Source organism: Chamaea fasciata, unplaced genomic scaffold, assembly GCF_029207755.1.
Source record: "Chamaea fasciata isolate MVZ Bird 193981 ecotype frontalis unplaced genomic scaffold, bChaFas1.0.hap1 SCAF_3, whole genome shotgun sequence".
Lineage (NCBI taxonomy): Eukaryota > Metazoa > Chordata > Aves > Passeriformes > Sylviidae > Chamaea > Chamaea fasciata.
The window spans coordinates 97,640,476-97,666,278 of record NW_027094088.1 but is presented as its reverse complement, the minus strand read 5'-3'; positions in this window follow the sequence as shown (position 1 = coordinate 97,666,278).

Here is a 25,803-nt window from a genome sequence, read left to right as displayed (position 1 = left end):
CACCCTTCAACAGCCCCATCTGGCCTGTGCGCAAGTCTGATGGAGAATGGAGACTGACTGTGGACTATCGTGCATTGAATGAAGTGACTCCACCGCTGAGTGCTGCTGTGCCGGACATGCTAGAACTTCAGTACGACCTGGAGTCCAAGGCAGCGAGGTGGTATGCCACTATTGACATTGCCAATGCATTTTTCTCCATTCCTCTGGCTGCAGAATGCAGGCCTCAGTTTGCTTTCACCTGGAGGGGCGTGCAGTACACCTGGAACCGGCTGCCCCAGGGGTGGAAACACAGCCCCACCATCTGCCATGGGCTGATCCAGGCTGCACTGGAGAAGGGTGAGGCTCCAGAACATCTACAGTACATCGATGACATCATTGTGTGGGGAAAGACTGCAGCTGAAGTATTCGAGAAAGGAGAGAGGATCATCCAGATTTTGCTGAAAGCCGGGTTTGCCATCAAGAAGAGCAAAGTCAAGGGACCTGCCAGAGAGATCCAGTTCCTGGGAGTAAAGTGGCAAGATGGACGGCGGCAGATCCCCACTGAGGTCATTGATAAGATCACAGCAATGTCTCCACCGACCAGCAAAAAGGAAACACAAGCTTTCCTAGGAGCCATAGGTTTTTGGAGGATGCACATTCCTGAGTACAGTCAGATCGTGAGCCCTCTCTACCTGGTTACCCGCAAGAAAAACAATTTCCACTGGGGCCCTGAACAGCAACAAGCCTTTGCCCAGATCAAGCAGGAGATTGCTCATGCAGTAGCCCTTGGCCCAGTCAGGACGAGACCAGATGTGAAGAATGTGCTTTATTCTGCAGCCGGGAACAACGGTTTGTCCTGGAGCCTTTGGCAGAAGGTGCCAGGGGAGACCCGAGGCCGACCACTGGGTTTCTGGAGTCGAAGTTGCAGAGGATCTGAAGCCAACTACACTCCCACAGAGAAGGAGATCTTGGCCGCCTATGAAGGAGTTCAAGCCGCCTCAGAAGTGATTGGCACAGAAGCACAACTCCTCTTGGCACCCCGACTACCAGTGCTGGGGTGAATGTTTAAAAGAAAGGCTCCCTCCACGCACCATGCCACCGATGCCACATGGAGCAAATGGACTGCCCTCATCACACAGCGTGCCCGTATTGGAAACCCAAATCGCCCTGGGATTTTGGAGATAATTACAAACTGGCCGGAAGGAGAAAACTTCGGTTTCACGGACGAAGAGGAGCAGGTACAAGTGACACGAGCTGAAGAAGCTCCTCCGTACAACCAACTGCCAGCAGAAGAAACACACTACGCTCTTTTCACTGATGGTTCCTGTCGCATTGTGGGAATGAACCGTAAGTGGAAAGCAGCCGTATGGAGCCCCACACGACAGGTTGCAGAAGCCACTGAAGGAGACGGGGGATCAAGTCAGCTTGCTGAACTCAAAGCTGTTCAATTAGCCCTTGACATTGCTGAAAGAGAGAAGTGGCCAAAGCTCTACCTCTACACTGATTCGTGGATGGTAGCCAATGCTCTGTGGGGCTGGCTGGAAAGGTGGAAAAAGGCCAACTGGCAGCGTAGAGGAAAACCAATCTGGGCTGCTGATGAATGGAAGGACGTTGCCACTCGTGTAGAGAAGCTGCCTGTGAAAGTCCGCCATGTAGATGCCCATGTTCCCAAGAGTCGGGCTAATGAGGAACACCAAAACAACAAGCAGGTAGATCAGGCTGCCAAGATAGAAGTGTCAAAGATAGATTTAGATTGGCAACACAAGGGAGAGTTGTTCCTAGCCCGATGGGCCCATGATGCCTCGGGTCATCAGGGCAGAGATGCCACCTATAAGTGGGCCCGAGACCGAGGGGTGGATTTAACCATGGACAGTATTTCTCAGGTTATCCATGACTGTGAGACATGTGCTGCAATCAAGCAAGCCAAGCGGGTGAAGCCCTTATGGTATGGTGGGCGGTGGTCCAAATATAAATATGGGGAAGCCTGGCAGATTGACTACATCACCCTTCCCCAAACTCGCCAGGGCAAGCGTTATGTGCTAACCATAGTGGAAGCCACCATTGGATGGTTGGAGACCTACCCTGTGCCTCATGCTACTGCCCGGAACACCATCCTGGGCCTGGAAAAACAAGTCCTGTGGAGACATGGCACCCCTGAGAGAATCGAGTCGGACAATGGGACTCATTTCAAGAATAGTCTTATAAGCACCTGGGCTAGAGAACATGGCATTGAGTGGGTGTACCATATTCCTTATCATGCACCAGCGGCCGGGAAAGTTGAACGGTGCAATGGCCTGCTTAAAACTACCTTGAAAGCACTGGGTGGGGGAACCTTTAAGAATTGGGATACTAATTTAGCAAAGGCCACCTGGTTGGTGAACACTCGAGGTTCCACCAACCGAGCAGGTCCTGCCCAATCTGAGCCCTTGCAAAAGACAGACGGAGATAAGGTTCCAGTGGTACACATGAGAGGTATGCTGGGAAAAACTGTTTGGATTAATCCTGCCTCCAGCAAAGACAATCCCATCCGTGGGGTTGTCTTCGCTCAGGGACCAGGTTGCACCTGGTGGGTGATGCAAAAGGATGGAGAGACCCGATGCATACCTCAAGGGGACCTTGTTTTGGGGTGAACTACCCATGACAATGTGGCTGTATCCATATTTGCATATATATATATGTATTTTTAACAGTTAAAACTCAATGTAATATGTTGGTATGGGAAAAAAATTTGGGGTGGATAATGTTGGGGGTTAGGTTTGTTCCTTTTTTTTCTCTAAAGAATTTTTTCCCCACAAGTTACCAAGGAGACCAAGTGTTGGATACTGGAGAGTACTTAACCGAAACAAAGAGGTGGACAAAAGGTGGAAGGGGGAGATAACGCAGGTAAAAGACACAGCTTGAGGCAGCTGCGTGCTTTTCTGCTTCCGGCGTTCGGGGAGACGCGTGTCTGCCGCTCCTGGAGGAGCTCAGCCGCCGCAAAGCACGCCGAGCGGAGAACGGCTGTTGCTGGCTGGAGGAGTTTCACTGTGGCCAAAGGGATCCAGTCCTGGGAAATCTACTATCACCGGTTCGACCTGAATCCTGAGTTTTTCTCTGCCACTTGCGGAGGCTGGGCCGCTTTTCTGCCTCGCCTTCGAGCTTCTTCGGCGCTGCTCCTCTTGCTGCAGCGTGACCCTGCACCCCCTGCGCTGCCGGGACATCCTGCCCCTGCCTGCCGGGACACCCTGCCATCCCAGCTACCAGCCCGGGACTTTTCCACTGTTCCAGCTTGGTGCTCTGAGGATCCTGCAGGGACACCGAAACCAAACTGCCCTGGGTTTTGTGAAACAAAGCCCTCAAGGTTCTTGGTACTGTTGTCGTTTGTCATTAATGCTGTAGTTGTTTGGTGGGGGGGGGAGTTTTTTTTGTGTTTGTTTGCTTTGTATTACATACTAGTAAAGAACTGCTATTCCTATTTCCCAAATCTTTGCCAAAGAGCCTCTGATTGTAATTTTACCTAGCAGATACCTGTCTTCCTAAACCAAGACAAGACTCTTAAGTGTGTCCAGAGGAGGGCAACAAAGCTGGTGAAGGGCTTGGAAAACAAGCCAAATGAATAACAGCTGAGGGAGCTGGGGTTGTTTAGCCTGGAGAAAAGGAGACTCAGATGTGACCTTATCACTCTCTGCAACATCCTGAAAGGTGGTTGTAGTCAGGTGGGGGTTGGTCTATTTCTCCAGGCAGCAACTGACAGAATGAGAGGACACAGTCTCAAGCTGCACCAAGGGAAATATAGGTTGGATATTAGAAAAAAGTTTTCTATGGAGAGAGTGATAAAAGTAATGGAATAGTCTGCCTGAGGAGGTGGTGGAGTCACCATCCCTGGATGTATTTAAGGAAAGATTGGATGTGACACTTGGTGCCATGGTTTAATTGAGGTGTTAGGGCTGGGTTGGACTTGATGATCTTGAAGGTCTCTTCCAACCTACACATTTTGTGATTCTGTGAATTATTTTAAGAAATTAACAGTATTTGAAGTCTTAACTATCTTAATAAAGGAAGGTAATTTCTGTTTTCTGTTCCAGTGACATTACTGCCAATATTGCACTCTTTCATTACAGTAAAATGTCACAAAATCATAAATAAAACAAGACTTGGCATATAGAAAACCCTTTTCAGTTTGACAGGACTGAAACAAGTTTAGTGTTACAGGTAGTTGCCCTTCCAAAGATGAAGGCCATCCCCCGGCTGCTGTGGCTGAAGCATAAAAAAAGGCAGCATCATGTCTGGGCCTCCACAGGCTGATAAACTTCCTCACTTGTCAGCTGTCTCCTTGGAAATCTCCTGACTGCAGGTGAAATTTGTGTGCTGGCTGTAGTCTAGACTTTGCCTGAGCATCTGTACCACTTCCAAAACAGTTTACCTAGACCTTGGATTTCTGCCAACAGCAGCCAATCCAGTGTAGACACATACCTTGGCACAGTCTTTGTGCATTTTTTTCATGTCTTCTCTGGTGAACGTTTGGCTTTTATAGTACAAAGGCTTTTGAGGACCTGCATCAGCAGAACCCAGAAGTAGTAAATACAAGCATGATCTTTTGTACCTGCTGTTGAAATGGAGGCACAAACATGATGAAGGGATTATCTGATATATGGGAACATGTTGGGTGCACTATAAGTTGCTTCCCTGTTATGCCCAGGAGACAGAAGTGATGCACATACAGCATCCTGGCATACTGTCACTTCTGTTCCCAATGCAGTAGGAATCTGTGAAGCTGACAACTCTTCTTATTTGGTTATGCCAGTGTTGGTCAATATTAAAATGACAATAAGAAATAACCCCTTTGCTCTTCATTATCAGTGTTTTATTCAGACAGGGCCTTTTAATTTAATTTTGTGACAGTTTCTCTTTGAACCAGCTTTAAACTTTCTAGTCATAGGTAACTCAGAATGCATTTCTAGAAATTATACATAGTCAGTGCAGAATAATAATAATAATATTCTTTTTTTGTGTGGTAATTCAGCACAGAGCATGGATGAATTTCTATATAAGTAATTTTATGTTTAGAAGCTGCCTTCCAGTTGCATGATTAGACTATAACCAGTATTGCTATCTATACTTCATACCCCAGTCTGATTGTGGGACAGATACCACAGTGCTCACAGTAAAAAACATCCCTGCTTCCTGGCGCAGCGTTGACTCATCAACAGTACATCAACATGTACTATGGCACAGTGTGTCATCACTTCTGTACCATAACTCACCTTTGACCTTCACGACACTGATCAAAAAAAGCTTTGATTCTTCATATACTTTTGGAATGAGATAATAATGCTTTTCTGTTCTATCTTCTCTCTCCCACAATCCAGTGCAGTATCATCCAGGCAGAAATATTTAGCATATTTCCAGCACTAGGCCGTAATTTTAATTTTTGTGCTGCATGCATGTCTCTAGACAGGTGTTTTCAAATGTAAATAAAAAGCAGTGTAGTGTGGGACTCAGTACACAAAATGCTGCAGAACAGACTATCAGGATGAGAAGCACAACATCTATCTGTTTAATAGGGCAGCAAGCTTGTGTAATGAGCAGAAACCACTCATTTAAAATCTTTACTACAGCTCCCCGGCTAAAATATAAAATACATTCTGAGGAAGCAGAAGGTGGAATAGCAGAGCTCCAGCATAACGTGGAGGGTAGTGCACAGCAGCTCAGTAAAACCTCCTCCCTAAGTGATGTTTAGAGGAAGGGAGTGACAGGCTCTTCAGCAAGGCAGGAGCCAGCAATGAGCAGCGGGCAGTGTCTGCTCTAACAGCCGTGATGCCGAGCAGCCAAAGGCTCTGGATGTGTCTTAAACCTGTGCACTCTGAGCAGGTTTCTAAGCAAGTTATCCATTTCCAGCATTATGTGCCTGTGGTTAAAGGGATTAGCCAGTGGTAATCCAGTTCTGGAGGAGATTAACTTTCAAAAATAAGAGAAAGCTTCTGTAGTGGACACATTTTTGGCTCTGCTAACTTGGGTGGAGAGTTAGACTGGGTGGGGGAGGGACAAGGATGAATAACCTCCACTCTGTTTATCTCCCCACTAGAGGCCTCTACACAGCTGTCAAAAAAAGCTTTTATTGTCAGCATATTTTTAGGCCACTTAGATGACAAAGTGCAGAAACCAGTTAGGCAGCCTTCTATAGAAGGTGAAGCCCTGTGCAAACAGAGCTCCAGGCACAAAACTGCCCCTTAGGTAATGAGGATTTGCACCACTGTCTTGTTGCAGTCCTAGAATTAGTAATACATTTATATTTAAAGCTTGATCATGACTTCACATCAGATGGCTTTATGCAATGTGATCCCACTGCCTTCAGTTATGCTATTTTAGTTGATATTGGTGCAGGCAAGGTGAAAAGCAAGAAGGTACCATGCTAAAATATATAATGTAAATAGCACATTAGATTTCTCTGTATATTGTTATATCTTTTTACCTATTGTTATTTTAAAAGCTACATTGAGCTATGCTACATGAGCTCTTTATCTGCCCATTAAAACAATATTTCAAATGGCTGTTACTCTCAGAAACTGCTTTTCAGTGCTTCAGCCTTTTCAGGCAGAACCAGTGCTGATGCTAATGGCATCAGCATTGATGTCTATCCCACAGACCATAGAAGGTCTCTAATTCCATCAAGAGAAAGACTTGAGGAGTTGGCTAATGTTACCAGAAAACCTCAATGGAATTACAGCTGCAATTGTGGGGGTCTGGAGTATTTCACTTGCTGCAGAATGGGAATGAAGTGTTATCACTCAGACACCTCTCTGCTGTTCTCTGAAGCATGGCCTTATTGAACTGTTTGGAGCAGTGTGGAGGGATGAGGAGGGGGTACAACTGTTTCCCTTCAGAGTCACTGGAGGTGTCTCCTCACGTTCTGTAAGTCCAAGAGAATTAGGGGACCTTCACCCACTAGCCTGCAGCCTGGGCAAGCTGTGGTTTGGTTGTGAAGGATTGGCCTCCAGTCAATTGCAGAGAGTCATGGTTACAGGAACTTTGTGTTGGGAACAGGAGGTTAAATTCATTCCATTGCCTCAGATGTTTGGTTTAACCCTCTATGTGCCCCTATTTGTTATGTATATACTGGCAATATTTTTTCAAGATTTTTTTGCAGCTGAGGTTGGTCTTTTGTCTGTTTCGGCCTCTCATTAGCTGTGAATGAACTTACTTTTTCTCTCCCCGTCTACAGCAGGAATTTTCTGTACACTGCTGTTCAGATAGCTGAAGATTTTGCTGTCATTCTTCTACTTCTTTCTCCTTGGAAGCTAAAAAGCTTATTTCAGATGAAACCTGAACATATGTGTGATATGTACTCTGCCATGTGACAGCTGCAGCTATACACACCTATGCAAGCCCTGCCAAAAATGTAAAGAAACAAAAACCCCAAGCTTGGTAACAACAACAGCAAACCCCAAACAAAACAGTATGTTAAATAAAAAAAAAAAAGGAATCAGTGTTACATAGTTTCATTAAAATCAGAATAAAAAGACATGTGGGCTGCATCTGCATCTGTAGATGTGACCCCATTCTCCCGCCAGGAACATACAACTTTCTCTTCCTGCTGTAGGCAGAGGTCATTGATCATATTCTGCTTATGATTTCTGAAGGTTACTTTCATATAAAACCTGCCTTCTTCCTTCAGTTTCTCAACACATGTTGCCCAAAACTTTCTCAGCAATGCTACCTTTTGAGTAGCATTATAATACCTCCTCTGGCCTCCTCCTAATCCCCAGCACCCCATTCCATTCAGACTGGCATGGATGTTGTCATACTTGCTTTCCTCTTCTTTAATTGTGGGCTCTTTCAGAAACTACTCTTGAAGCTGAGTTATGCACCCAAGCTCCTTAAAATATCACTGATTTTTAGCACAAACTGAAGCCTAATAACACTAATGAACAGAGAGCTTTTACCTTGCTTTTTTGCCAAGTTCAAGTATTATTGCTTAAACCTTCATAATTACCCCATCATTTTATCTGTGATTGCTTAGTGTGATGATTTCATGAGCTTTGTTGGGGAAGAGGTAATCTAGCCAAGGAACAGTTTCAGGCTATCTGGCAGCCTTTCTTTTCAAAAGATGTATTGTCCCTATTGGGGTTTACTATTTCATCCAATTCATCTTGACATTTTGCTGCTTGCATGGTGAACTCTTAAGGAAGAAGATGGTTTAGTGTTTGTCCTCTATCTTTACCCTCATCTTATTTGTTGTTAGCCTTGAAAGCAGAGCAATGGCTATCTATATGCCAAAAGAAAAGACAACTGACTTCCTTCTGGGTTTATCTGGCCTTCTTCAAGCTAATTTAAAGAAGTAGCCCTGGCAGGCCATATAAATGAGGATATAAATGGTCATAACCTGTCTAGGGAGACTTTTAAATGCACCTAGCAGGTTTAAGAGCACATATCTAATTGTGCCTAAATCACTTATGTTCTTTTATGAAATTCCTTATCTCCAGTGCTCTCCTGCAGTAAAATAATGTGTCTGCATGGACAAAAGGAGGCAGAGGGGTCTGGGACTCTCAGACTGCTCAATTTCTTTTAAATATATTGTTCAAGAGAAAGAAAAATTAGGCTTTGAAAAAGAATAGAATATCACAAAAAAAATCTTTAGTCATAAATATAACCTCTTCTAAGATGTACTTTATGTTTTATTTTTCCCTGGCATCATCTTTTTCTTGTAAACAAAGCATAAATCTTAAGTTTAATATATCTTTTCCAAAGCGATCATGTGCACTTCTTTAACAAAATATACGGAAAGCATTATATTCTCATGAGAACCTGCATCATTTCCCATCTGGAAAACTCTTTCAGCTAAACTTGAGAAGATAGAACAGTTTTCCCATTATATTTTCTTTTAAAACATCTCAAGCCAACCTAAAATGGAAATCTAGAATTTTTTTACAGACTGAATCTTTTATTTTTAATTATTTCCCTCAGTTTGGAACATCAGAGCACTTATTGCATTTTATGTTGAGAATGTCAGAAAGTTTCAGTTCAGTAATATTAGAGGATTTCATTTAGACCATGGCAAATCACAGTATAAAATATTAAATACACTATATATGTTATATAGAGGATAACATTAATATTTAATCCTCAGGTCAGAGGAAAATACATGAAAACAATAAAGCCAAATCTATTTATTTTAATACCAGCAAAGATCTTTGTGTTATTTAAATGAAAAAAAGAATTCTATTAGTAATTTTGCCTTTCTTTCATCGAGAGTGAAAATTTCAGCTTTGCCAAAAATGCCATCTATACTCTTGAATATTATCTTCACACATGTCTCTCTGTCTCAAAAAAGAAATTTTAGAGCTTGTAGCAGCACAGAGAAGGTCAAAGAAGCTCAAAGATGTGGAGTGGCTGTTGTGATCAAATACAAGTCTGGCAGCTGGAAAGGGGGATGAAGGAAGGTCTGGCTTTGTGGTGGCCTGGAAAAAGTGTATCAGAATAGATTATTCATTTCCTCTGCCAGTGAAAGAACAAGAAAGACTGTTGGTGGAATCAAAGTAGGCAAGAGATATTTTTTCCCTGCAAAGTACACGTAACCTTACACAGGGTAGGATCAAACATTTACTGAGCAACTGGACAAACTACGTGCCAGGCTCAGGGCATGGAGGGTGCTGCCTCTGGTTCGGGACACTCCCGGACTATGAACGCCAGAAGTCAAGGCAGGCGAGGCAAGTGTCTCCTTATCTTGCCCTCCTTTGGCTGTCTGGTCTTCTTGAAGGGATCTCAGAGTATAAGAACATACATGGAAATGGCCTTGGCCATAGCAGTTGCTTGTTCTGCATTGTCCCCAAAAGTCAGGCTCCTCATGAAACCCGATCCTTACCCAGCACGGAGGGTGCAGAGAGCAGTTCTCTTTCAATAGATATTCCTTAAAGGTGTGATGCAGAGGGCTGGTCATGCCAGCTCATTTTCAGGCTGTTATCTTTCAAGCGATGCCGCAAGCTTGGGATGCAGACTTCGGACAGCCTGGAGGGAAGAGCAGCATGTGGTTAGCCAAGTAACCACTGGATGCCACTGTTGTTCCACACAGCTACGGCCGAAAAACTTCATCTGGCAGTGGAAATGTGCCTTGTAAAAGAGAAGTGCAGATGTGGGGTTTTAAGTGTTTAGTGTATTCTCTGTCTTAGTGCAAGGGGCAAATTCATTGCATTTGCCTTTGTGTATGTCCTCACAATTAAATGCTGGCTTTCATTCCTTGACGTTTAGGTTAAACAGCCTGATTCAATCTGCATTTAGCCACTACTGCCTGAGTTCTCCAGATTCATAGCAATGAAGAAAATAGTAACTTCATATGTCACACAGGGCAGCTTTACTTACAACATCACTAAGAAGATTAAAAATAAATTGAAGCATATGTCACTTCAAAGGGGGCAAGAAAAGGACATCTGCATTATTTGATGCATTAATGAGAAAGTTCTGTCGAGTCTTGATGCGAACTGCATGGGAAATTATGTGATTGGTAAGCTTGCAAGTTAATGTATTTCAAATGAAATTGTTTCTGAAATTTGTATTTAAGCTAGGTTAAGGGATGCTTGCATTTTAAACTTTGCCTTCTGATATCTTGTTCATAAATTGAGGTTTACCCTTTTAACTTGAGGAGTTTACAATAAAAAAAAAATCAAAGCAATTTAGCTACAAATATCTAAGGCTGCATTTTAGTGGAATAAGCAAGAACAGCTCTCCTGCCTGAGGCAAATCTTATCATCCATGACCATCTGTACAGCTAGAAACTCACTACCTCTGGCACTGCATGATTCTGTAGACATTGGGCTATGGACTAGCAAGCTAACATCCAATCTGATTCCCATCTCCAGCTCCAAATACTCCCTGATATCCTCAGTTCTGTATCAAATATACCCAAAAATGTGAAGGCCCCGATCATTTTTACCTTTCCCATCTTCACTATGAGAATGAGGATAAGTAAAGGTCAGTGATGTACAGCTGGATATTAGAGATGCATGGGCAGAAACCCTCATGAAAAATTCACAAGAAACAGTATGAGTTTCTCCACGCCATCTTGGTGCTTCTGGTTTGTACAGCTCAGCTGAGGAAGGCTTCTTTGCTTCTGAAGGAAATACGACATCCAGGAGGCTAATGTTGTGTTTAATGCATTAGCTTTCGCCCTTGGGACTCAGTTACAAATGCAGCTCAGGCCAAACTGATGAAATATCAGTTAATATGCGAATCTGACAGCTTGGAAAGGACACAGCTGCAGTGAGATAGGATAGTTTTAAGGTGATAGAGAAAAATCTAAATGTAAGAAGACCAGTATTTGCATATGTGAGTCTTTTAGAGGGAGACACTGACAGCTTGTAAATGAAACCAGGAATAATCAGTCTGTTTTTCCAGAGATAATTTCTCTGCAGTTCATCCTACAAGGGAATTTGGCACGGTACAAAAAAACTAGGCCTAAACCATAGTCCATTTGCTTTATTGTTAGTATGACATTTTGCTGCACAAAGGTTTCATATATGTCAACTTTTTCGGCATAAGCACATCACAACTGTGAAAAATTGGAGAGTGGACACTTGCCAGATCCTAAATAAAATGCCTTCCATTTGGTTTACCCTGAAGCCATAGGGATTTCTCCAGCAGAATGGAAGAAGGCCCAGTTTCAAATCGTTTCCCACATTGCTGTGTTCATAAATATATTTTAAACTCATGTCAAGAAGCCAAGAGAAATTTGTCTTTATGTATGGAATAGCCAATGCAGGTGGCTAAATAACATATGCAATCAGATGTAAAACTATTTCCAATCATCACTCTTAAAAATACATTTGAGTAAAATGGTGTGCCTATAATTGTCTGATACTGTGAATCTCCATGAGGTTCTAGGTCAAGTCCTCCCATCAGTGCATGCAATGGTGGCAGGAGCACAGACCTGTCCTATGGGTTATTCTGGTCCCCCTCTGCTGTGGTTTGCTAGTGTGGTCATTACTGTGGTCATGTTCTGTGGTGTCCATGTCTCCCTAGTGTGTCTTGGAACAAGAATTCCATTAGGTGTGCTTGGGTTCAGAGTCCCTGGGGAGGGAGTGACTGTGGGGACATTCCAGCCATGGGAAGAACCTGATGCTGAAAGGAGCCCTGCTGAGGCCGCCATGTCAGGGTGCCCCTGCTGTGCCTGTGTTTGCCATGGGAGGCAACATATGGAGGTGTATTCTTCACGGACAACCTGGTGTATTCTATAGATCTCTATCAAGTTATGTGTTGGCCCAGGAATCAGCTGAGAGCTTTATATTTTGAGGTTACACCCTGCAGATGGAAACATTTAGCCTGAATATTACAGGCACTAAGAGAAGCCAGGAAGAGAAAATCTCTCAGACCTGGAAACTGCTTGTGTGTCATTGGAGAGGTGGGAAAATCAGACATGTGATCTCTTCTGTCAGTGTTTCACAGATATTGTATATGGTATATGAATTAATTAGTAAAGTATCATAGAGAATTTAATTGCATTCAGGTTTCAGAGTAAATATTCCAAAAGTTAGCTTTTTTGTAGAAGATATGATGAAAAGAAACAAAAATTGTTGGGAAAAGAGAAGATAGTATGAGGCTTAAGCAGAGTTTTAAAGAAATTCTGTCTTTCAGGGAAATGGAGAACAGCAAGAAAAAGTCTACTTGAAAAAGAAACATTGTGCTTACTACAACTGGGGCAGTTTATTTACTGAATTATGTGTGAAATAACAGTTTTAACATTTTTGGATTCAAACCACTTGCTTATAATTTTTTTCTTGATCCCTCCAAGTTTACAGACACTTAAAAATTACTCCAAAAATTACCAGATTACTAAGGAAATCTTACAAACCATCCCAAAAATCTTTCAGAAATTGCAAGCAAGATTGCACTGATGAGATGATAGAAAAGAAAGTAGTTGTAGAACAAGTCTTTTGATGAGAAGAAAATTAAAACATGAACCCAGAAAACAGGATTTATAAAGTCAGGCATAATTTTGTTATGGCCTGCAGTTGTGTCAGTGAGGTTTAGCTTGGATATCAGGGGAAGGTTCTTCACCCAGAGGGTGTTTGGGCACTGAACAGACTCCCCAGGGCAGTGCTCACAGCACCAGCCTGACAGGGGGCAAGAAGCATTTGGACAATGTTCTTGGGCATGTGACTCTTGGGGATGGTGCTGTGAAGGGCTGGAATTTATCCTTGTGGATCCCTTCCATCTCAGTTTATTCTTTGACCTTGTGATTCTGTGTTTCTAATGCTACTTAGAAAACTTAGCAATTATTTGTCATTTAATGAAAAACCTCTTTGAGTGCCTCTGTTTTTCAAAAATAAATGTTTTGAAGGCAAGTTTTCCATAAAACTTCTTCAAGCAAAGGGATTTCCAAGGTCAGAGCTGCTAGAAAACACAGCCAGTGTGAAAGGGCATCATTTGAAGGAAGCTGGAAGTAGTGTAATTTATGCCATCTGAGGAATTCACCTTCTTACCCAAGGTAAAGCAAAAACAGCAGAGCTGCTCTCATTAATAAAATAACATTTTCTTTTTTTATCTGCAGGATTTATTCTTCATTTATCTTTAAAAGTTTAAGCTTCTGTCTGAAAGATGCCTTATTATAGTGTTAATAAGAAGGAACATAGTTGCTTCAGCTTTGGTCATGCTTTCAGAACAACCAGTAAGTGTGCAATAATTTATTTTCTCTACAATCCTTTAAAATATTTTTTTTTCTATTGTGCATATGGAGACACTGAAAACCAAGATGAGGTAGCTTCTCTCTGGGCAGTAAATAAATCAGTGTTATAAACATCCTGGTTCCCAGGATACACTAGGTTTTTGCCTCAGTTGGTGATTTCAAGTAAGGTTAAAGCAGAAGCCTACACTTAAGAAATTACTTTGTTTTTTAATCCACTTCTGCAGAGGCATCAATCATCACTATAGATGATATATTCTATTCCATTTGCCTTGAAATATAAGAAATTAGCTTCTGCTATGACAGCACAAATCCCCATTTGACCGAGGGGTATATATTTACAAATTATCTTTATAGCAGCTTTTCACCTGTTTCAGAAGAGATGTGGTGCCAATATTTTGAATTCTTTTCCAGTTTAGTTATTTCATGTTCCCATTTTAGTCTGTACTTGGAGAAGAAGACTGAGTTGCATTGTGGTTTTGCTAGATGGTCCAGAGTGTACTCCCACTCTACCCAGTTCATATAACTGGCTGGAGTGAAAATGTAGCTGTTTATTGGAAAAATCCTGCACTAAAGCATGAGGTGTATGGTCCTGCTGATTTGCACTGGTGTCTGTGCATAGCAAAATGCAAAGCTTAGTTCAGTATAGATGAGACACTTCTCTGTTAGTAAACTGAGCAAGTAAGCAGAACTATTTTTCCATGTTTGAAATATGAAAGAAAAACATGTACTAAGTGATTTTGATCCATTAGCTCATGTTTTGAAACTAGGAATTTAATTAAGCAAGTATTTGTGAAAAGAAATGCAAACAACACCTATGTATCTATAAATTGACAATATATAGTGTACAACTAATGTTGATAAGTCATTTTCATCCTGGACTCATAACTTGTCAGGATTGTTGTTTTGCCTTCTTCCCTCTCTCTCTCTCTCTCTCTCTCTCTCTCTCTCTTTTTTTTTTTTTTTTTTTTTTTTTTTTTTTTTTTTGCGGGGGGGGTGGGGGGGTTTCATTCTATTGCCTTTTCCACAGGTCTGCAAGCAATTAGTATGGGTGAAGAATGGCCAGAATACAGTTTTTCTTGATGTGCATATGTCACTGCCATAATATTACTGGAAGTGTAATAATTTAGATGGTGAAGCTAATTACCTAGAAAGTGACAGCACTGAATGTGCTCTTTTATGGATCTTTCATTGTTGACAGTGGCCCATTAGATATGATATTATGTCAGTCCTAGTAGCTCTACAAGAGAGACTGTCTTGTTGTTACTGCACTGTATTGTGAAAAATCATCCTTTGCAGGTCTAAGTGCTGAACCTGTTTTTGAAAGGTAAGTGCAGGACACAAAACATAGATCTCATTACGAGGGAGAAGTACATTGCTGTACTGAGACCCATTTGCATTGATGGAGCAGAATGAAAGAAACATTTATTTATCAAATGAAATAATTTATCAAATTAAAATAACCAAAGAAAGAAAGCCTATTCTGAAAATACTATTCTTCTGGGCCAGCACCTTTTTTTGAAGAGTGCTTGGCACAATTTAGGAACAGAGTATAGAAACCACTTTAATGGCTTGTGAAACTTTTTTTAATGCTTTGTGAAGTTGCTTCCAATTTCAAAGCAATTGGAGGAAGTGCCTCCTTTCTCATGGCCTTGTCAACCTCAGACGGAGAGAGCAGAGTTGGAAAGATTAAGTTCTCCTGAACACCATGACAAAATCCTCAAGCAGGAAGATGACCCCTACATTCCCAGATAGTCTGTGCATGGACAGATGGATGAAGAGTGAGTACAACACACCTTAGAACTGAAGCCTATATTAAAACAGCTAATGTACTGCACAAAGGGAAGGAAATCGGGAAGATGCTGTGTACTGGGCTAATACATTCTTACTGAATTATAAATATTTGTATTTTTGAAGATTAATGGACTGAAATATTTTAGAGTGAGGTTCATTGTTTATCCATGAGCTGCAAACACGAGAGATAGCTGCAGTGTGAGTTTCCCCACACCATCCTGTTAATGACCTTAACTCTGACCCTGGAAGTCCTCCTGAGGGAAAAGGGGAAATTTGGTCCAGATCATTTATGGCCATTTCCTGTGTAAAGCTGTGCATGACACTCAGTGCTGACATTGCAGTGTGACCTGCAAGTAACTGCAGTATTGCAAATTTCTTAGGGCTTGTAACCTTCCATATACTAGAAACTGTAAAGTTTAAAGCCCAGAAGTTTTCAAACTAAATGCTAGTCCTTTACCCAGTACAAACACAGGGTCATCTTTAATGGTCTGAGAAATACACTGTGTAGCTTAGCCTGAACTGAGTTAACACTTGACTGTACCTGTATTCATGCAGTGATTCAGTTCCTTGTTTTAAACATTCTGCCAAAAATTCCTACTAAGGTGTAGTCCAAAGTAAGACGTATAGTTCAGGGATGGGAAGAGCAATGGGATAGGATTAGGTCTTGTCTGCTGCAGGGAGATGCCAAAGAAGGGATTTTGTTATCAGTTGTTGTTTGTGACTTGTTTGACCACAGGAGAAGACTCAATATAAACAAAATGAATCAATACTTTTCGTTGCTATCTGAATATGTGCTTCACTCAGAAATGGAATGCATCTACTTTATGCCCTTTATGGCCTATTTTTTTCAATTGTGGTTAGATAGTCAGGTACCCTGACTGGCCAACAAGCAATAGTTCATTAAGTGGTGGTAATTTAATTGATTTTATTCACTAATGCATATCTTAAGATAGCCTACAGGAAGGGTTCAGGAGGTGGTTGATCCACATTAAAACCACGTGATTATGCTCCAAGTTTCATTGCCTTACTGCCTAACCTTAGCCACTGCTGGATTCCATGGTGGTGAACCAACATATGCTATACAAACAAAGTGGCAAGATGAGATGAAAGAATATTTGTAGGAGTCCCCAGAGGGTGGGGACTAAGGAATGTTAAAATGTTGGAAAGAAATATAGTTACAAAGGTTTCTTGCTATGGTCCTCAGCACTGTAGTATCTAAGCTTGCACAACCATTAGTAGATTTGTATTTCCTCTACCCCTTTGGGAGAGAAAATAATTTTTCACGTTTTTGAGATAAGGAACTATGGAACAGGGTGGATTAACATATCTTTCCAGTGTCTCCTTTGATTGGCCCAGGAATTCAGCCTGCATGCATGCAACCTGACTAACACACTCTAATAATGATGACATAGATCCTGGATGGAAGCTGTCTCAGGACCAGAAATCTTGTACCTGAAATATTTATAATGGACACTCTATTGCTCTGCTGTGACTTAAATTTTATGATTTAGAAAGTGTAAAACACTAATGAAAGAAGAGTGTCTGTTTTTATGGATAATTTTAATTTAAATAATATCTGAAATACAAAAATAATTCTATAGCAGCAATTATGCACAAATAATTGCAAATTATTTAATAACTTTTGAGACAATCAGATATTTCAACAGGGGCAATTTTTCAAGCAGAGGTTCATATATAATTAGGTTTTGCTCTCCAAGTTAGTGTAGCTACAGATAGAGTACACACAGGCGTGTCTGGTCATGGTGACTGATGTGGTCTTGGACAGATGGGAGTGGGGGATGGTGACATTGCAGCATTTCTGTGTACTTTCCCATAACAATTATTTTTTACTACTACTGCTGCAAAGACTGGTCCTGGTACATTTTGATTTACCTGGTCTTATTTGACAGGATGTGGTTAAACCACATGCACACAGATATCATCTGCATTTGAAATGTCAAGGCAGAAAGCACATTTGTGAAGAAGCAGTTTTGTGGTTTCCTCCTTCTCCCTTTTGAAGATGTGTAATGGTCACAAAGCTCATTGTGTCAATAAGAGGTGGGAGTTGTGTCAGGACCAATAAATAAACACAGAGAAATTATTAATCTTACAATGATTTTAGGACATGGTCAAGTAGCAAAATCAGTATTTCTTCATCAATCTTTTAGCCATATAGCTTGAAAGAATGAAATGTTGAATGTTTGGGTGATGCTCCTATGACAGTTGATAAAGTCAGGTCAAAAATATTGAAATTTTCTCATTCATTTGAATTTCAATATTTAGAGGTTATTTTAAAATTATTTCTGTCTTGATATACGAATGAAACAAACGAGAGCAAAAAAAATTTTTTTTAAAAAATGAGGCTTTCCTCCTCTTGCCACAAAACATCCTTCCTGACCCTGAAAAAATAACTATTTATATAGCCAAGAGAAGGAAGAGAAGGCAGAAAGGAAATTAGGGTGGAAATGGAATAAGGAATGAAAACAATTGGTGAATATTTCTTTGGACAGGTTTCATATGGGTGTTTAATACTTGCTTCTATCTCCTTGTTGTCCTGAATAAGATGGTGAATTTATTAAATACATGCCCAGATCTCTGAAAAAATGTGTTTTAATGTTAAGTTAGAACAGGTGTTCAATTTACATATGTAGTAAAAAACATAACCTCCTATTTCAGTGCCACAAAATTGATCTCCACTGTGGATTTTACAATACCAGATTTTCTAACCTCTTCAATAAAGCATGGCCTTTTGTATAAAAAGAGAAGGAATCCCATGGTATTTAAAATCTCTTTCTTTTGACCTTTCTTAAGGGTACATGCAATTTGCAGCACTGTATAATGTGTTAGCAGCAGACAAGACTACATCTTGAAAATCGTTCAGAATTGATAACATGTCCCTATGCACATGATCCTCATACACAATTTCCCTTTTCAATGGAACCTGCTAGGAATTTGAGTTTTGCATTTTAAAACTGACAATAGTGATGCTGTTTGGCTTTTTTAAAAATTTTTTATTCTGTTCTGAGGCTTTTTAAAGGTTTCAGTGCTCAAAATATTTTAAAAATAACAAATTAAGAAAATAATTTTGCTGTGGGCTACACAGCATAAAAGATTCTCTAATCTGTATATCTGAGTCAACTGCCTCTGTGACTATATCTGATAGGCAGTAGGCACTGCTTCTCCTTTTCCTTTCTTTTTAAGAGAATTTCAATACTCTCTTAAGCTTTCATGTGAAAAACGCAGGAGAAGGGCATATAACAAGGATAAAAGGATATGGTAGAAGAAAGACACCTTTCCATTTTTATTGCTCACATTTCTTTTTTTCTTTTGTAAACTTTCTCTGTCACAGGCAGTTACATGAATATACTGGCAGTCCAGTTCTTTTCAACAAGTTTCATTTGAACTGATGCACGATAGATTTATATGGTCATAGATTCTTCATGCTGAATTTATTCTTTATATTTCTATAAATTAATACCATTGCTATAAGAGACAGCTTTTGACAACAGACTTCCCTGTTCAGGACCAGCATTTAATGTTTTGTGTGTACTTGTGAGCTCCCCATAAAAGAACTCTATACAGTAGAAAAGAAACCAATACTGAGTTTTCATCTTAAAAAAAAAAATCTCTAGAAGGAACAATTCATGATAGAAAAATGACTAGCTCGGCAGCACATAAGATTGTTTTATGAAAACATTTTAGCACTGATAACCACATCTTCGATGCAATCCACAGCTGATGGCAAGCCATCCTTGTATCTGTTCCCACTGCATGTAATTAGCTTCTAACACATATCCACATCATGCGTTTTAAATCTTCCTTTCATCTTTCTACTGCAGTACTGATGTCTCCAGCAAGAGATTCTTAAGCAAGCATTTTATGACAGATGCTCTACATAGTCATTTTATATCTGTGGCATCAATAAAGCAATAAAACTTAATTGGTTACTTCAGCATGAAGAAGCATATTTCTGACACCTTGAAGCTGCAGATTGACAGACAGGTTCACTGATGAGGAGAGGAGGCAAGAAAGGGTGTGTCAAAGCTGATATTGCTTTATGAATTACTTCTTGGGGTGCTGGCTTTGAAATCACTTTGCTGATAGATGAACCTTATCTCATTTAGTTTGGTAATGTTGGCAGAGCTCTGATGTGCTCAGCTAGACCAGCACAGCTGAATGCAGCTGGGTCAGAGTTTCTGAGGTTTAAGTTCTCCCTGGCCACAGACCCCCCAGCAAAACTTTCAAGCTCTTGAGCTCATGAAGAAAATTTTTAATATGGATGACTCTGTGGGATCTCTGGCTTAAAGTGCAGTATGCTCTAGATCACCTAGATTACCATCATGGTAAGCAGCAGATAATTGTAATGGTTGAACCCCAAGCATGCTGAGTCTGTCTTTTTGGTGAAGGTACAAGCCTTCCACAGTTGTCTGTGAAGGGTCTTTGCTCCTTCATGTGATGATCATATTGATACAGAAAAGAATTCCTGGCTGTTCAACAAATATGACAAAGATGGATGTATGCAGAAATAGCATTCAAGGCATGGTCTGACCTGCTCCAGATCATGAAGCAGCATTGTGCTTATACATCTGTAATACTTGAAAAAAGTTTTGTTTTATAATTTTTTACAAGGCAGTACAGGTGTCTTCTATTTGATATTAAAGTAGAAGTCCTGCTATAATTTTGCAAATATCCCTAACGTGCTCTCTGATTGAAACCAAACCAAACCCAGGAAATTTATTTTCTGAATGATGGAAGGAAATGAGACTTTCAATGAATGTATATCATCCCATCCTCAGATTTTTTTTCTTATGTTAATAAATTAATAGGATTTTATTATTTCCTGTTCATTTCTAAAGAAAGAAGATGAAAAAGAAAATGTGGGTAGAACCAAGGTGATTTAGAGATAGTGATTGGAAAGTTTAATGCACACTGAATTATGACTACAGTTTATGGCTATTTCTTGTCTCCAGTAATCTGCTAATTTAGGTAATGTATTATTCAGCAGTGTTACTTGAGTTTTGTTGGGACTGCAAAGGTTGAGACTGAAGGCAGGATTTTCACACTAAGCTAGTACATATCACGTTGCTGCTGAATATAGACTTTTTTTGGCAAACTGCATCTGGGAAAAATTCTCACACAGTCCTGAACTTCTATGACACTTAACTCCATCTCTGACCTCAAGCATCGTCTGTTTTCACAACTCTTTCATTACTGTTGTTTACTGAAGGGTGCACTGAGTGCACTTGACCAATGTCAGAGTGATTGAGCTCTGGGCAAGGGGACCTGAGAAGAAACAACTGTCCTCTCTTGCTTGGCAGAGAGGACAACGTGAGCTGGAAGTGCAAATACTCATTTCCCTGCTGCTTGGCATGGGTCACAGGTGATGCCTTGAGAGGCTACCTAGGACAGAAGGTATACAGAGTTAAAAGAATAAAGTAGGTATTTATTAAAAGGCCTTCAAAGGATACACCTTGGGCACTACAAGAGCACGGCTGAGGCTACACCCAAGACGGACCACGGGTCTAGAGTTTTTCCCACTTTTATAAGTTCTGGTTCATTTACATATTGGGGTTAATTGTCCAATTGCAGCTTCAGATTATGAAGTCCCATCCTCCCAGACTGCTCTCCTCAATTCACTGTTGTTTACACTTTTTGGATCTGAAGCTGCCATGGTGTCCTTGGTTCTCAGGCTGGGAGAGGATTGTTTTATCTAAGCTGTGAGAACTTGCTAACAGTTTATGTGAAGTTGAGAGTTATATACCACTGCAGTACAGAATCACGAAAATATGAAAGCTAAAACTTAAGGTATCACAGGGACTATAGGAGAAAACTAAAGAGGACCCCAGTCACAGCTGGGGTCTAGCTGATTGTCTCCCTCACTGTTTTTTCACTCATGTCTCTCCCTATCCCTTCCTCCCACCAACGTGGGCTAGCACTGGCTTTGAAATGGAGAACTGGATGATAAAGCTGAGCCTCAGCCCTGCTGGAGCCTCTGCAAGTCCGTGGATCTCCTGAAGGGCTCAGAAGTTAAGCAGATGTTGCCAGTACCATGGGCTTTCTGCAACCCCTGAATGGGAATGAATTGCAGCTCTTGATTTGAAACCCATTTTTAGTGGCAATGGCTTAAGGGTAATTTTTTTTTTTTTTTTTTTTTTTTTTTTGCAGCAGCTAATTTTCTTGTGTGTGCCCATGTGATGTTCAGTGGGATGGCACTGATCGAATGGTGTCTTTTGCTCTACAAACTTCTGAAAAAAAATTTGCCAGGATTGCACATAAATGAGAAAGTATTAAAAAGCATGTAGATCTCTATGTAGATCTGTCAGTGAGTGCTACAGAAATATTTTGGTCAATGGCTTGTGACAGTCTGTACTCTTACACTGTGCCACAACATTCCCAAAGAGGTGTTCCCTGCAGCTGTGTAGTTCTTCCAAAGCAAAACCTTTAAAATAAGAAAGGACAGGTCAGGACTTGATTTCACTGCTTTAGCAGGACCAGAGGCTGTGATGTTATTCACCAACCAGCTGAATAACTAGATAAAATTGATGGTTTCCTTATGGTTTGATTAGATTTTCTGTCAGTTCATACAGTGACAGATTTAGAGAAAAGAAATAAAAAGACAATGTAATTTAAAAATCAATAATGTGGTGGGGAGTGAATGCAGACTGGGAAGTTTTGCATAGGGGGTAACACTGTATTAAAGTGTTTAATTTCTTCTTTTATCCTTTTATATTTATTAACATTTAAACAGACTTCTAGGGATTTTTATCTTTTATAATGAGTACAGCCCTTTTGCTGAGCTCATTTCCACTACACAATGTTATTTCAGCTGCTAGGCAAGAAGATAATGTGCCCTTCATTAAAAATAGCTAGGAAGAGAAGAGTAGCATAGCCCCCTTTAACAAGCATTTCTTGTCCCTTATCTTTTTTTTTGCTCTCTCTTTCTTCTTTTCTTTTCTTTTTTTCTTTTTTTTTTTTTTTTTTTTTTTTTTTCTTAACATGCTGCTCAGATCTTTTGTCTGTGGAGAAGTTTGATTATGCCTTAATCCAAATGGCCAGTTCAATCTATTTTAATCCAATTAACCAATTCAAACTATGCTGGGTGTCATAATCCATTTCTTAATCCAATTAGCTGTTGTCGTTCTGACTGCGGGTGAGGACTTTGCAGAGCGGAGTCTGTTGTTTGTTTTCAACTTCAGAGTGCAACATGATGTTGCAAGCTAGTTCAGACTGCTTCCCTGGTAGCCCAAACAAGGAATGAAAGTGAGAGATGTCAGCAGCATTTGCATCCTACCTGGGTCTGATCTATTTTATCAATAATTAAAGTTAGTAGGACATGGTTCTCATGATCAAATTGGATTTGTCTCTTTGATATTTTCTTTTCATGAAACTGAATTTAAATATACCACTTGCTGGAGACAGGCAAAAATGACTTGTAAATTTAGCTGGTTTAGCTTTAGGTGGTTCAAAGCTTCACTGTATTTTGTGAAAATCAGGTCCCTTTTAAGGAAATGAAAAATTACTCTCTCAGTTCCCTAATCAGTCGTGAAAATCTTGCCCTTTGTATTTTGCCTTTTCAAGCTAATGGGCTGAGCAGTTTAGCCAGGGAAGTGCGAGCTTGGATCTTGTTGAAACATTTCAAATACTTTCCTGCCTGACTAAGCCTAGAATATTTATGAACATATATTATAATTTCACTATTATAATCAAATCTCATTGAGCACTAACATTACAAGTAACATTTAATTTTTTCTTTTACTCAACATGGAAGAGATACTGAGATTTTCAGAATTCACATACTAGGGAGCTACTGACTGCATGATCTGCCGTTGAAAGTATTGTAGTGGACACAGTCATTCCCGGGCTTGCTTTGTTAAAATCCAATTCAGCTTTAAGGCAATTACACTTTCCAGTTTGATTTTCCTTTAGACGAGTCATATGATCTGATTGGAAAAAGATTTGAACTTTATTTCTATGGAAGGTGAGAGGAAGGGTTAAGTTGCTCTTGGGCTGTTAAAAACTCTCCTCCAAATACCAAATCTATGGTGTAAATCTGTACTTGAAATATGAACCAAAAACTGCTGAAGTGTACACCTCGACAATATATGTTTCTTTTACAAATATTTCCCTGATTCTGGCATCAAAGGATATATGCCTTAACTTTTCTATAGTGATATTTTAAAAATAAATTTGAATCTTCTTTTTTCCCCAGCTTAAAAATCACAGTATTTTCTATCTGAATTATGTATACTCCACAGTAAGAAAAAAAAACAACAAACAAAAAACCCCCAAAAAACCAAAAAAAGCAAAAACCAAGACAAAAAACAAACAAACAAAAAACCCCCCCAAAAACCCCCAAAAAACCCACCCACAAATGAAACACATTCACAAAACAATAAAAACACTGTAGCAAAGAAAAAAGAGATTACTGTATGCAGGTAAAACAAAAATTGCCTCTCAGAATTTCAGTAGACAGGTTGATTTTCTATCTTATTGTCATAATTTCTATACTTATGACACTGATATTTTCTTATCATGAATCTAAGTCATGTAAAAGGTCTGGGGAAATGGAACACTGAATCACACAAAGCTGATCATGAAACTGGTGACATTTATCAACACAGGGGAAAACATTGCATGAAATCATCAATTTAAAAATAAAAATAGACTATTTTCATCAAAATTGTTTTGAAGTTAATGGAGAATTGATTAGGTGCTAGATCTATTTGGCATCTACATCAAGGATTCTCCAGGGAGCTGAAGGCAATGACATTCTGGATACCTCCATGGTTCTTGAATGCTGCTCATGACTCTTCAGGTCTGTGAGGATAATGGAGAGTTGCTGAAGTGACAGTGGGTGGGGTTCAGCTCCAGATTCAGTGTCATAAATTAGATGTCTGCATAGGTATCTATGGACCTGAATCTGGGTGTAGACTGGCCTCAACATGCATGGTAGAGATAATTGCGAAGACTTTTGGACAGAAACATAATGTGCAAGTAAGAATCTGAAGCCTATAAAAGGAATGTATCTTCTGGCCATTACTTTGTGGTGATGTTTACATGAAACTCCTGCATTTCCTTCAGATCGTACAATGTCCTTCTGCATTGCTGAAGCTTCACAAACAAGTTATTTCCAAGAAGAATGTGCAAGGACACAGTAACGGAGGTTAGCTGCAGCTATGAATTTTATGAACAGTTTGATGGAAACCGCATTAAATGGCAACATCAACCCACAAATCAGCTTTGCAGTGCTCTTACTCCAATCTGGTGTTGAGGGTGATTCACTGTGAATTTGCTTTTCATGGCCACCATTTCGTGCAGTGTCATTTATCAGCATACCAGCCTCTTGTGCTGCAGGAAACTGGCATTACGTTTCAGCAGTGTTAACAACTAACATTTTTACAATGCTGCACATGTTAGCAAAGTAAGTACAGTAAATAGCATCACAAAGACTACAGTAATTGCCCTTTTAGTAATGTGCCTGTTCACTGTGCTATCACCAAAGTCATAAAGCTGTCACATCCTCTTCAGGCATTGTCTTAGAACAGTAGCACAGTTCTACTCAGAACAAAATGGGTCAAAACAGAGATAAAGGTGATCCACAAGCAGAGGAAGATCTGGATGGTATAAGGAAGAAAGAGTTCCCTTATTAACAGGAAAAAAAAAATTTCCTCTCTTGAGAATTATTCCTGAAAGAGTTATGTTAGGAAAAGCAAAGATTAGGACAGTTAGAATATGAAATATTAGGTAAAACAAAACACAGAGCTTAGGGATTTTTCCTTATTTTGGCAAGGCAGTAGTGTGCTAGAATCCTGTGGCTCCTGTGGTTTGAATGAATGTAGTCCTTTTTGGGTCATTCACTGTAGCCTGGCTTGCAGTCCACCCAGGAAGACTCAAATAGGATTGGACCCTGATGTTCCTTTTTGCCTGCAGCTTGCCAAGGTAATATATTATAGAATCATAGAATGGCCTGGTTTGGAAGGAGCCTTAAAGATCATCTCACTCCAATCCCTCTTTCGTTAGACCAGGTTGCTCAGAGCCCCATTCAACATGGCCTTGAACACCTCCAGGGATGGACCATCCACAGCTTCCCTGGGCAACTTGTGCCAGTGCCTCACCACCCTCACAGTAAATAATTTTTTCCCTTTGTCTTATCTAAACCTATTCTCTTTCAGTTTGAAGCTACTCTCTCTTGTCCTGTTACTCTATGCCCTTGTAAAATGTCCCTCTCCATTTTCTTGTAGGCTCTCTGCAGGAACTGGAAGGCTACAGTTAAGTCACTCCAAATTCTTCTCTCGGGCTCAACAATCTGAATTCTCTCAGCCTTTCCTCATAGAAGGCGTGCTGGATCCCTCTAATTAACTTGATAACCCTCCTCTGGA